Raw genomic sequence first — 11584 nt, 5'->3', positions numbered from 1 at the left:
TCTCTCTCTCTCTCTCTCTCTCTCTCTCTCTCTCTCTCCCTTCCATTCTTCAACATCTGCCTCGCCTCCCTCACTCCCTCCTCATCCCGCGCTGTATATTCCTCCCAATCAATTTCACCCTTGAATGCACGGTGTAGAGAGATACGGTGGGGACACTGGGCCGCTCCGGGCCTACCTGGGGAGGTCCCAGTTTTGGATCCATTATTAGTTACCCAGTACGCCGTCCGCCGCGCTGCTCGGCAACGTGTACCGGGCGTGGCGCAGCGTAGCGCCGGCGCCCGCCCGTGCGTGCGAGAGAGACAGGTAGTCAGTGTGCGAGAGAGAAGCACCGGTACGCGTTGCCGAGCAGCGCGGCGGACGGCGTACTGGGTAACTAATAATGGATCCAAAACTGGGACCTCCCCAGGTACCCCAGTGTCCCCACCGTATCTCTCTACACCGTGCTTGAATGGAACCTGCTCTGCCTGTGTGTTGTTGTTCCTTTTCAAGTTGCCGCTCACCGCCGTGAGCAGCCACCGCCACCGCCACCCCCTCTCCCTTCTCGACGGCTCGTCAGCTTAACAGTAAGACTCTTTCAGTTGAGCCTCGAAGGGCAGGGGTTCCCGTCCCGTTGTCACGGCTGTGTGTGCTCGCGGGCGCAAGCGGCTAGCGGGGGACTCCTGTTCGTTGGAATTGCCAAATGTTGTGTCTCGTCTAAAAATAAATTTTCGTTGACAATTAGAGCGATTTGTTTTTGTCGCTCTATTTAAGTGATGATTAAGGAACAGATCGCTCCGCTTTTCTTATGGTTTTGGATTATCGCTCACCTTGAGTGATATGCGAAAACAACCGTCGTTCTCACTAGAGAAACGAAATTTGAAACGTTGCGGCGCTCGCATAAAACTCAACATTACTTCAGTGCCTTAGCAAAAGTGTATGACTTAACACATTTTCTCTTTCAGTCCTCTATCGTTGTTAAAATATTTCACGCCCCAATATATGGCCTCTCTTAATCCCTCGCTAACCAGACCACCCCACACTCGGCCTTCCCCTCCGGAGCGCTGGCTAGCACCACCACATGCAAGGGGATGAACTTTTTGCCCTGTCAAGACAGCAACAATTTTTCTACCCCTGCCTTCCCCCCAAGGGACACGATATTATTCGGACTTTGCAGAGCGCAGGCGTCAGAGGCTTTTGGTCCACATCCAGGACGAAACCGCCTCGGCTTGTCCGACTCAAAACACAACTGATGAAGATCAAACCGAATCTCCCGCCCTTCCCGGAATGGCGACGCGTGGCGTGGCGTGGTGGTCGGGGGTCTTTCTATTTCCCCGGAGGAACTAAACTGCCGGCCCCAGGCCGAGACCAGCCCCAGCCTGTCTCGGTTGTAGTGGTGTAGAGCTGTGGACGGCCAACAGGCAATATAACTTGTATGATGGCTCTGAGCAGCGTGGCGGGGCAGGGGGGAGGCAGGGTTGGGTACGGTGGGGCGGGGGCGGGGTTGGTTGCGGCACCAAGCTGCAAGACGACGAGTCCAAAGCCCGGCGGGCATCGCCGCCGTGTTGGCCAAGTAGAACGGAAAACGACCACACCATCTGCTGCCACCTGGGATAGCGCGGTGCTTCGCGGGGAGGCGAAGGGCACGGGGTATATTGCGTGGGAAGTACGAAGTACATCGGGGTGCAGCCGAAGTACATCCGGAGTACAGCCGAAGCACATAGGGGTACAGCCAGCGTACGGACAAATTTCATCCGGAGCCTGGAGAACGCCCGAAGTACAGTTGGAGTACGCGGAGTACACCGGGAGTAGGCGGAGTACACACTCGGAAAACGTCAAGCCAAGTACCCAGGCGAACGCGTGTTGTCGACCTTGTGCAGGGCTGCTGCAGTGGCTACTGTGCTGTGGTGTGGCACCCACCCTGCTGCTCACATCGCACGCCCAGCAGCGCAACGGCTCTCTACTTCTCCATCCGTCAATAACCACCTTTCACTTCAGAAGTAGTTTGCACAAGCTGTACACCAATCGTCTGAAGCACGTGTCGTGTGTTTGTTGCGAGGGACTGTGCAGTCATCCACACCGAGTGAGATGATCAATCACAATCAACAACGCCCCCCCCTCCCCACCCACCCACACACACAGTGTAGCGCAATATTCAATCTATTATGCTTCCCACGGCGCATACCGCGTGCAATCATATTATTTCTCATCGCGACGAACGTGATTTTGCGCGAAACGCACGTCGTGTGGGGCGGGGAGCGATAGGCGGGAGGGGCAACCCCCCCCCCCCCCCCAACCGGAAACGGCCCGTGATGAGTCCTCTGTGCACTGCACACGTGCTGCACAGCCACACAGCGGCATTCACTCGACCCTCCCGCCACCACCACCACCCCCTACCTTTCACCCTACCCTCTTACGCCCTGTGTATACACTCTGGTCAACGCGTAAATACACGCCTTCTCTTATATCTCCTACACTCGGTAGTCTGAGAAGGGATCGGATACGATTCATGTCAGACGGAAACGTGTAAAAGGGATAAGGAGAGACTTTTGTATATTCAGGCGTCGCCGCACGCCGCGCACGCACGCGTCAAACCGAGGCCTGTCTTTGTTTATTCTGCCCTCCCCCCCCCTCTCCCTCCCTCGGCCGCCCTCCCCTATAGAGCGGGACGGACGGCGGGCTATGGTGCCAATGTTCCACTCAGCATGGCAAATACGGCCCCAGTGGTGGGTGAGGTAGGGAAGGTTAGGGGGCGGGGGAGTAGGGAGGAGTAGGGAGGAGGAGGGAGGAGGGTGCAACAGGGTTGGTCGGCGCGTCGGAGAAAGGAGCGCTGGGGGGAGGGGGTGTTCAGACAGGCCATTGCCGGGCAAGGTTGTCGCGTCGTTATGGCCCACGCACTGCCGAAAAAAAGGCCATGACTCTTAATTTATGATAAATCGCTTCTATTAAAATTCCTTTTTTACGACCTCCAAGTTCAAACTGTGCCGTCCGCTCTTTTACAAATTTACACCCGCGTTACTTTAGGACCGCCACATCGCCACGGAACGGTAACGAGCCCAAGCCACCTCGATCTGCCTAATACGACTCTGCATAATAATTTTCTTTCTTAAACTAATCTCGTTCATTATTTTTCTTATTTTTAAAAAAGGCAAAAGATTTGAGCCCTTTTTTCTCATACTAGGCAATGCGATTTTTCCTCCAGGACGATCCAGCATTATTCCGGTCTATTCCGGAGCTAAATATGGGGGCGGGCCAGAGCGCCGCCGCCCCCCGCCGCCCCCGCCGCCTCCCGCCGCCCCTTCGGCCGGCGGGGCGACCACTAGCCGCCTCTATTGACTCACGCCAACCTCACGTCTTCGCCGCGCTCTCGGCGTGCTGTGCGAATGGACCCCTGGAGGTGCGGGGTGGCGTGCGTGGCGAGGCGTGGCGGGCTGGGGTGGGGTGTGGCGTTGCCGCCGCCGCGAGCTACTCTGCTGGGGAGTCCTCGTTAAGCCCAGGCGGAGTTACCCCAGGAACTGAACTGGGCGCCTCCCACGCGACCTACTAACTGTGCTGGGGAGTCCTGGTTACGCTCATTCGGAGCCACCCCTGGAACTGAACTGAACTGGGCGCCTCCCCTACGCGAGCTACTCTGCTGGGGTGTCCTCGTTACGCTCAGGCGGAGCCACCCCTGAAACTGAACTATGGGCGCCTTGCACGCGAGCTACTCTGCTGGGGTGTCCACGTTACGCTCAGGCGGAGCCACCCCTTTAACTGAATTGGGCGCCTTCCACGCAAGCTACTCTGCTGGGGTGTCCTCGTTACGCTCAGGCGGAGCCATCCCTGGAACTGAACTCGGCGCCTCCCCTACGCGAGGATATTTTCCGATCGTACCGCGTGGTGAGTGTGTGCATACAATCCACAGGCCGCCAAACATCAGATCCGCCAGATCTACCGTGTTCGCGTTTGGTACATTTTGCGGCGGGGCCAGAGAGCAAACGCTGCCCGTAGCCGGCGTTTCGGCAAATACAATTTTGCGCCACAAACCATCAGTGCGCAGGTTATGATGGCATTCTGTGCCCTGTAAACTTTGCCCCAGACTAGTTTTAGTGATTGCAGGACAAACACTTTTTTCGTCCAGTGGCGACCGCGCAGACCTCCGACTCTGACTTTCCATTTACTGCTATCGCTCCGCCGCTGTCAACAGTCCAACGACGCTCTAGACATCCCCCCCCCCCTCGAAGAAAAAACCCTCTCCAGCCGACTTTTATTTTTCTTTCGATCTCCTGCCGTGATCTCACTGACTGCTCACTCTGCGCGCCGCCGGCCAGCCCATCGCCACCTGATTTCCAAGCAACCAACGCAACCTGCTTCGTTAAATCTGCCTCACCCCACCCCTCCCCCTCTGCCCGGTGCGAGAGAGTCGGGAAGCTATCCGGCCAGTAGGATCGTCACGATCGTCATCACTTACCTCAGCGGTTTTCTTCTCCAATCACCTTCGCTGCTCTCGCAGCAACCCCCGGCGGCCCCGCTGGCCTCCCTTGGCCGGACTCGTCGGCCCGTCCGTCCGTCCGCCCCTCTGTCTGTCCGTCCGCCCGCCGTCCGCGCCGCCTGCAGCCGCAGGCGCTCTCCCTGGCCGGACCTGTATCGGGCACACGGGCAGAAAAACAACTGTGAACGGGGAGCCGCAATAGTGTGTACTACTATAGTGGGGGAAGATGGAGCGGCTCCTGGTTGGTTCAACGTGAAAAAAGAGACAAGACAAATGAATGGAATTCAGCGAGGAGCGAAGAGCGTGGGGAGTCGTCGACCACCAACGCCAGCGCCAGCGCCAGCACCAGCGCCAGCACCAGCACCAGCACCAGCACCAGCACCAGCACTAGCACCAACATCAGCACCAGCTCCAGCAACTATGAGGAAGTTGCCCGATAAGAGGAACAAGAAGAAGGTAGCACTGACGAGGTGGCGTGGCGTTGCCGTCACTAAGCAAAGCAGAACGCCGGCGACCATACTGTTTTTTTTTATCGCGAGCGGACGCGTGTGATCATAAATCAAGTTTCGTAGAATTTGTAAAGATAAATTGGGTCCATATTATACCGGAGTGGCCATCTTGTGTGAAAAAGTGCATCTGTAAAGTTTGGCTTCGGAAAAGTAAGTTTATACAATCTTCTAAACAGTCCCGGTGTCGTTGTATAGGTTAGTGTACGGACATATTCATTGGCACTATTTTAACTAAATAATAATGACTCAACTGTCGTAATGAACTTTGGTATAGGTGGTACCAAGGTGCCAGATGCATAGGCCCGTTCTAATCTGAAATCTAACGACACGCATCCTAACCTCTGCTAGACTGTCGCTCATCTTCTGCTTTGTTACGCTACGCTACGCCACCTCCTCAGTGATACCTTCTTCTTGTTCCTCTTATTGGGCAACTTCCTCATAGTCACCATGAAAAACATCCTCGTAAATTACCAATTTTTTTGCTATTTTTTTTAGACCAAATATGTTGTAAATTTGCTTGTCGATCAGTCCCAAATCAACACAAAGTACAAAGTGCTTGTAAATATCCAATATCCAATTAAAATTTTGCTTCACGCATCATTGAAAACTTTCCCGTAAATCTATTTTTCACAGTGGCGCAACATGTATGAAACATATTTCTCACTGTGCACCACCACCTTCACCGCCTCACAACCGCAAGCTGTTCATCTCTGTTTTCTCGCTACGGCACCCACGCAACGCACCCAGCTGTCGGCGCCGAGACTGGCTCTGGCTGCTGGGTCGCGAGCGCACGGGGCGCCACAGGCGGGGCGGGGTGGGGCGCACAGGGCGTTCCTTCGGCGGGCAGCACCCCGCCACAATGCGGGCCAGCGGGCCGGCCAGACGTCTTAGTATTCACCGGCCGGGGCCGGGCCGGCCGGGCAGTGACAGTGACACCCGGATATTGACCAGTCTGACGCGGTAGATGGAGGAGCTGGCAGACGCGCCGCCGCAGCGCCAGCCAGGGAATTGGGCACAGCGGTACCCATGCATATGTGTGTCGCCTCGAACCGTTCCCGACCCATCTGCTCATCTCAAACTGCCCTCTCACGGTACAAATATGGTACCCTAAAAAAGAAAAAAAAAAGCATATTTGGAAGTTCAAATTCCAAGCCGTGTCCTGTTTGTTCTCGGCGCGTGGCTTATGACCTCTGTCATCCATCTGATCATCGCTCCTTTCCAGCAAACCTGGCGGAGTTCTGGTCCTCTCGCATTTTTTCTAGACTGCGGTCATAGCTCGATTCAGAGAGTTCAAAAATCAATATGATCTTTTGTATCTTTCGCCTCCCCTCTCCCTCTCTATCCACAAAAAAATGTATCGCGCGCCAAGCCACCCACGGCGTAAGCGGCCGTATACCGAGTTCAACCCTCTCAGCCACACACGGGCTGGTTTGCATGCCATAAAATAAATACAGGCGAAATTATGAAAATTGTGTCGTCCTTTCCGCGTCCACGGTCGCGGTCTCGGCCTCAGACGGATAACATTTTTGAAACGATGTCGACTTGTACTTTGGATCGCAATCTGGTGAAAGGGTTTTTAGGTGTGTTCGTGGTCCATGTCCCAGTTCCGTACTTTTCCTTCTCCCTCCTTGATGGCAGCGCATTTGATGGAACGTTTCTCCGCTAAAGGAAACCAACCGTATGGATGTGTGGATGCCTCCTGCTGAGCGTGTCCACCGCGGAAAGGAAATGGAGCCGTTTGTAGTTTGTTTTTCTCGTTCTATAGTATATACATGTATATTTATGTTTTTGTTCGGTGAGGGGGCGCGGAGTTTTCACGAGCTTTGACGCGGGTCGAGCCAAGACGATGACGATCTGTCTTGGCCCGCGACACACACGGGCTCGCGCTCGGCAGTCTCATTCCCCATTCAAGGACCGAGGCTGGGGGCTTTCCACTCGACCAGGCCCATGGCCAGCGGCGTGGCGTGGCGTGGCGTGGCGCGTTTTACATGGCCCGATTTGCTTGACACTCTGAGGACGCATGGCTGGGTTATAGACAGGACTAGCAGAGTTTCCGAAACACTCAAACGAAAGCCAACGCGAGACTTTAGTACGGCAAAGAGTTGTACTTTAAATGATCCGTTGGTATTGAGCGTAAAAGAATAAACAATCTACACAATGTTTTTCACTGTGCGTGCAGCTGTGCTGAATGTCGCCGCACAGTGTCCTAAAAAAAAAACATGTGATTTTTCCCGTAGGCTAATATTATGGATTACCCGAGCGACGACACGCAGCCCCATCAAAAAGTAATAAAACGCTGGTCGCACCTGGTGTTGAGCTGAAAGGGGCAAAAAGGATGGCGAGCACGGAAAGCGAGGGTAGATATATTGATGACAGAATTTGAATACTTTAAAAGAGCTGAAATGCACCCAGTTAACCGTGTCATCATCACGCACACCCATGTGGTTGTAAATTACTTGGGTACGGTACACGCATAGAGGCATGCCATAAAATCACAAAACAGACACATCACGGGTCTAATTCCGCACAGCACATCCTGAAACGGGGAAAGAGGGTAAGGATAGTGTGTGTAGGGGTGTGTGTAGGAGAGAAAGAGATAGAAATAGGGGGAGGGGGCGCCTTTCCGGGCCGTTCAGCTACGAAATTAATAATTAATTATAATTATGGGGACTGCTCAGGCGTCTCATCGACGTCCTCGTAGTACGATACGAGACAGCAGTGAGAGCGGCTGTGCGGGTGTGTAAGAGAGAGGGAGCGAGAGAGACAGAGAGAGACAGAGATAGAGGGAGAGAGAGAGAAGCGAGGAGAGAAGGCGGGGGGGGGGGGGGAGCAAGAAGTGAGATGTCTCACTTTAAACAAAAATCACCTTGTTGGTGTTTAACCTCGTTGCTATAAGACTGCTTCATATCCAGACTTTGCTCTCATGGTGCACCAAAAACCCTTAAAATAAATAATTTAAATGACATTTGCACTAATATACATTGAAAGAATTACATTCAGCTGTTTACGATGATTGTGATGACTGTTTGTGTCCATTCCCTAAAGAGGATAAGATTTTGCCATTATAAAAGAATGCCAAAACTTTTGCATGCAAAAGCGGCCACATAGCTTCAGGTCGTTTATTTCATCGTTTTTCTTCGTGCCAAAGATTGGAAATCCGATAATTTTAATTACCTGCCACAAGGCTTGGGCCACCTCCGATCTGCTTTTGGAGCGCCAACCACCACAAGCAAGCATGGAGGGTACCGGTACCCGCTGGTTCGTACCCCCAGGGGGCCCTGCACGACCGCACCTCCACGCCCAGCGGGGGCGGCTCGGCTCCGGCGTGCTGCCACTAGGGCCCCCCTGCCTCCCCCGTCGACCTGCTGCCCTGCAGGGCCCCTTTGGGGCACAGGATGCCTTCGAAGCCGCGACAAAGGCATTCCTGGAGCGCCCGTTGCGCCGCGTCGAGTGGGGCCGTCCCGTGTCTGTGCGTGCGTGCCTGTGTGCGTGTGTGTGCACACGTCCATGCGTACGTGTGTGCGTGTTTTGTTTTCCCCACTCTTTTCCATATTGCAGTTGGGAGGGACGAGGGACAGGGCGCCATCCCCTTTTCGGCACCTCGACATGCGGAATATAGAAATACCCCCAGAAATGTCAACGGTAGGGCCATGGCCCACCCAGCCCCACCCTGTATCCCCTATTCTCGCGCCTTATCCTTCCTTCAGCCTGCCGGGAAAGGCCTTCCTGCATACCACTTAGTAGGTGGGTCGAGATCGGTGGGTGGTTGCCGCGGGCAAGCGGAGAAGGGCGGCGGGGGCTTCGAGGGAACTGGAGCGATTAGCCTTTTCCTCAGTAAAAATTAACGCGCAAACCACCAACATTTTCATTACTCTGATGCATTTTTCAGCGTTGTGTCTGGGCGTGTTCAAGCAGCAGCTGTTCCTCGGCGGCACACACAGAAAAACTTTAAGCGAGATTTCCTGCTTGAAATGAGCGAGTTGTTCACATTGGTTAGTGAATGAATTTAATAGTACCCAAGTAACAACTGTACACAATTTCAGTGATGATCCTAACTCAAAACAAGCTATGACCAAAATTAATTTATCTGCTTAAGGGGAAAATTTTAAAATGAAAAATTACTAAATTCTTATAAACACTACTTAACTTAAACTTCTTATCGACTTGGAATTCTTGGACAATAGCAAAACTGGTGGATATCATAAATTTGCAATACTGCGGTACGGACGCGTCCGTAAATTTACAAAACCATTTGTTAATTGTAGATTTTGCAAGGAAATTGCAAATAAACGAAGGTTTTTTTCTCTCAATACCTCTTGACGAGAATTCTTCCTCCGTGGTTTTCACTGTAGCTCGACATAACACCGCGTGTCGGTCTGTCCCACCACGCCAGTACGAGGAATTACTGATGACCCAAGGTGCCCGTTACGGACTGCTCTATAGTTAGTTGAGTTTGTTTAGCTTCCTATATCGACCATCTAGGGATACACCGCCACACCGCTCGCGCGGACATGGACATGGACGTAAAAAAAGGAATCGCGGATCTCGCTTGTAAAAAAACACACTTTTTATGTGTGGCTTTCGACTTTCGTCGCTTTGTAGTAATGGAAAGTGACTAGGTGTACTCGCTCCGCTTTACTCGGCCCAACAGCGCATTCCTTTACCACCTGCTGCCTGGCTCAACTGGACGTACGCGTGACGGCAACTGGACGTACGCGTGACGGCGTGGCGTCCATTGACCCCCCCCCCCTTCTCTCTCTCTCTCTCTCTCTCTCTCTCTCTCTCACACACACACACACACACACACACACATACACACACACACACACACACACACACACACACCAATACCAAGGGCGCGTTGATCGAGTTACTGTGGGGAGCAAAGCGTAACGGCACATCGACTCGCCGCGCCGCCGCGTCCTGAGCTCATTTGCTAATTGACAAACAAACATGACGCGCTTTTGTCGGTTGTTAAGCCGGGGCTGGTTCGGATCCGAGCAATAACATGTCGTCGCGCGAGGGTCGCTGGCCGTGATACGCAGCAGCGATGCGATTCAAGCCCCTCTCAAAATCTCTTATACTCTCCGGTAATCAAAGACAGATTTTTAAAAATCTGAACCCCTGTCGTAGTTTTGAGGCTAGCTCAAGTGCATGAGGTTTCGCAATCATTTTTTTTTTGAGAATTTCATTTGTCTTGAATGTGTGGACGGAAAGTCATTTTCTGAATCCAATCGCAAGTTCATGACGTTCAACACTGCAGTTCCAAAATTTATACACTGATAAAAAAACGTGCTCAAGCACTTAACACTTTTAAGTTGTTCGACTGCTAGTAGTGCACTTTTAAGTGTTCAAACTCATCTATTGTGCTGCTCAATGGACAGAGATTTTTAAGCCATCATTCGGTCCATTTACAGCGCCAGACGCCTGGGCGGTAGGCACGCACCGCGCGCACGCCACACACGGGAGCGCGGCGGCTGGCCTACCCCGCAGTTGGCAGGCGCGCGGCGCGCCAGGCCTGGAGCACACACGCATACTTGTTTGCCATTTCTATTGTTCTTTTCAATACATTCCCTCTGCCGTGCAAAACAGACAACGCTGCTAGAAGTTTTATCGTAATCTGACATTTTTCCGTCCTCTCTGGAAGCTCAGCAGGTGTGAGGCAGTCTCACACCAAGCGGTGTGAGGCAAACATACCTCACACCAAATACCAAATGGTGTGAGACTCATTGTGCCTCACAACAAATGGTGTGAGGCACATGGGGTCTTAAACTATTTAAAGGTGAGAAACTAAATGCGGAGTTCGAGTACGATGTCATTTCAAACTGTGAGCTACTAAAAACTGTGCAACTTAAGTTGCCTCCTTGGAGTGCCCTTTTTGTCGCACTCTCACCTATTTTTACATGAAGTTTGCGTCGGGGTTTGCGTACCTTACCCCAGGCCTGTCCGACGTTTTCAGGCAGTACTAAATCCTTGCTTGGTCTTGCGACGGCCCTGGAGGCCACAGATCGCACATACCGCTTTACCCGGATGATGCAGAGAAGATTCAGGTGCAGGCAGGTTTTCCAAGGCAAGGCCATGGCACCTTACGGGCAGAGTAGGCAAACCAGCCCGCACACCTGTGTTTTCTCTGAATCACCCAGTATCGTTATCGGTTATTAGCAGCTACGATACTTTTTGAAAAGAGGACTTACTATCAATTAAATTATTACGACAACTCACCATACCCATTGACCAGCGAACCTTTTCCGATTTTGTGAGCTCTCCTCACTTTGTGCGAGGTGTATGGCTCGCGGCCCAATAACCCCTGCAGCTCTCCCGCACGTCCGGCCCCGCCCCGCCACGCCCCACCAGGTCCGGCACGAGGAGGTTAGACCGGCGAGTTCCGCCGGACGAAACGGGGCGGGGCAGGGCGGGGCGGAGTGGGGCGGGGCGCGCAACGCACGGGCAGGGAATTCCTGATGACGTCCACGTTGATGCTGATGATTGTGTGCGATAATCTCAATAAACTACTGGACTACTGGGGAGGGTCGGCAAGCCAGCTGTAGGTGGTATGGAGCATCGGGCGGTGACCTGCTGTACGAACGCGTGCGCCTGGTGTGTAGTCTCGCAAACTGCCACCGCGCCA

General features: G+C 53.2%; 1 protein-coding gene across 2 annotated transcripts in view; it reads right to left on the bottom strand.

The window, feature by feature from the left end:
• The window catches only part of LOC113208493 (uncharacterized), a 106269-nt gene that overhangs the window by 24974 nt on the left and 69711 nt on the right, over positions 1-11584 (bottom strand). For both annotated transcript variants that reach the window (XM_052272110.1, XM_026425506.2), the window contains exon 2: positions 4427-4597. The gene's annotated coding sequence lies outside the window, so the exon portion shown is untranslated. The remainder of the gene's footprint in view (positions 1-4426; positions 4598-11584) is intronic.

This window comes from Frankliniella occidentalis, unplaced genomic scaffold (genome assembly GCF_000697945.3).
Source record: "Frankliniella occidentalis isolate FOCC.00 unplaced genomic scaffold, Focc_3.1 Scaffold187, whole genome shotgun sequence".
NCBI lineage: Eukaryota > Metazoa > Arthropoda > Insecta > Thysanoptera > Thripidae > Frankliniella > Frankliniella occidentalis.
The sequence above is the reverse complement of the archived record's forward strand: the minus strand, read 5'-3'. Positions and strand labels throughout refer to the sequence as shown.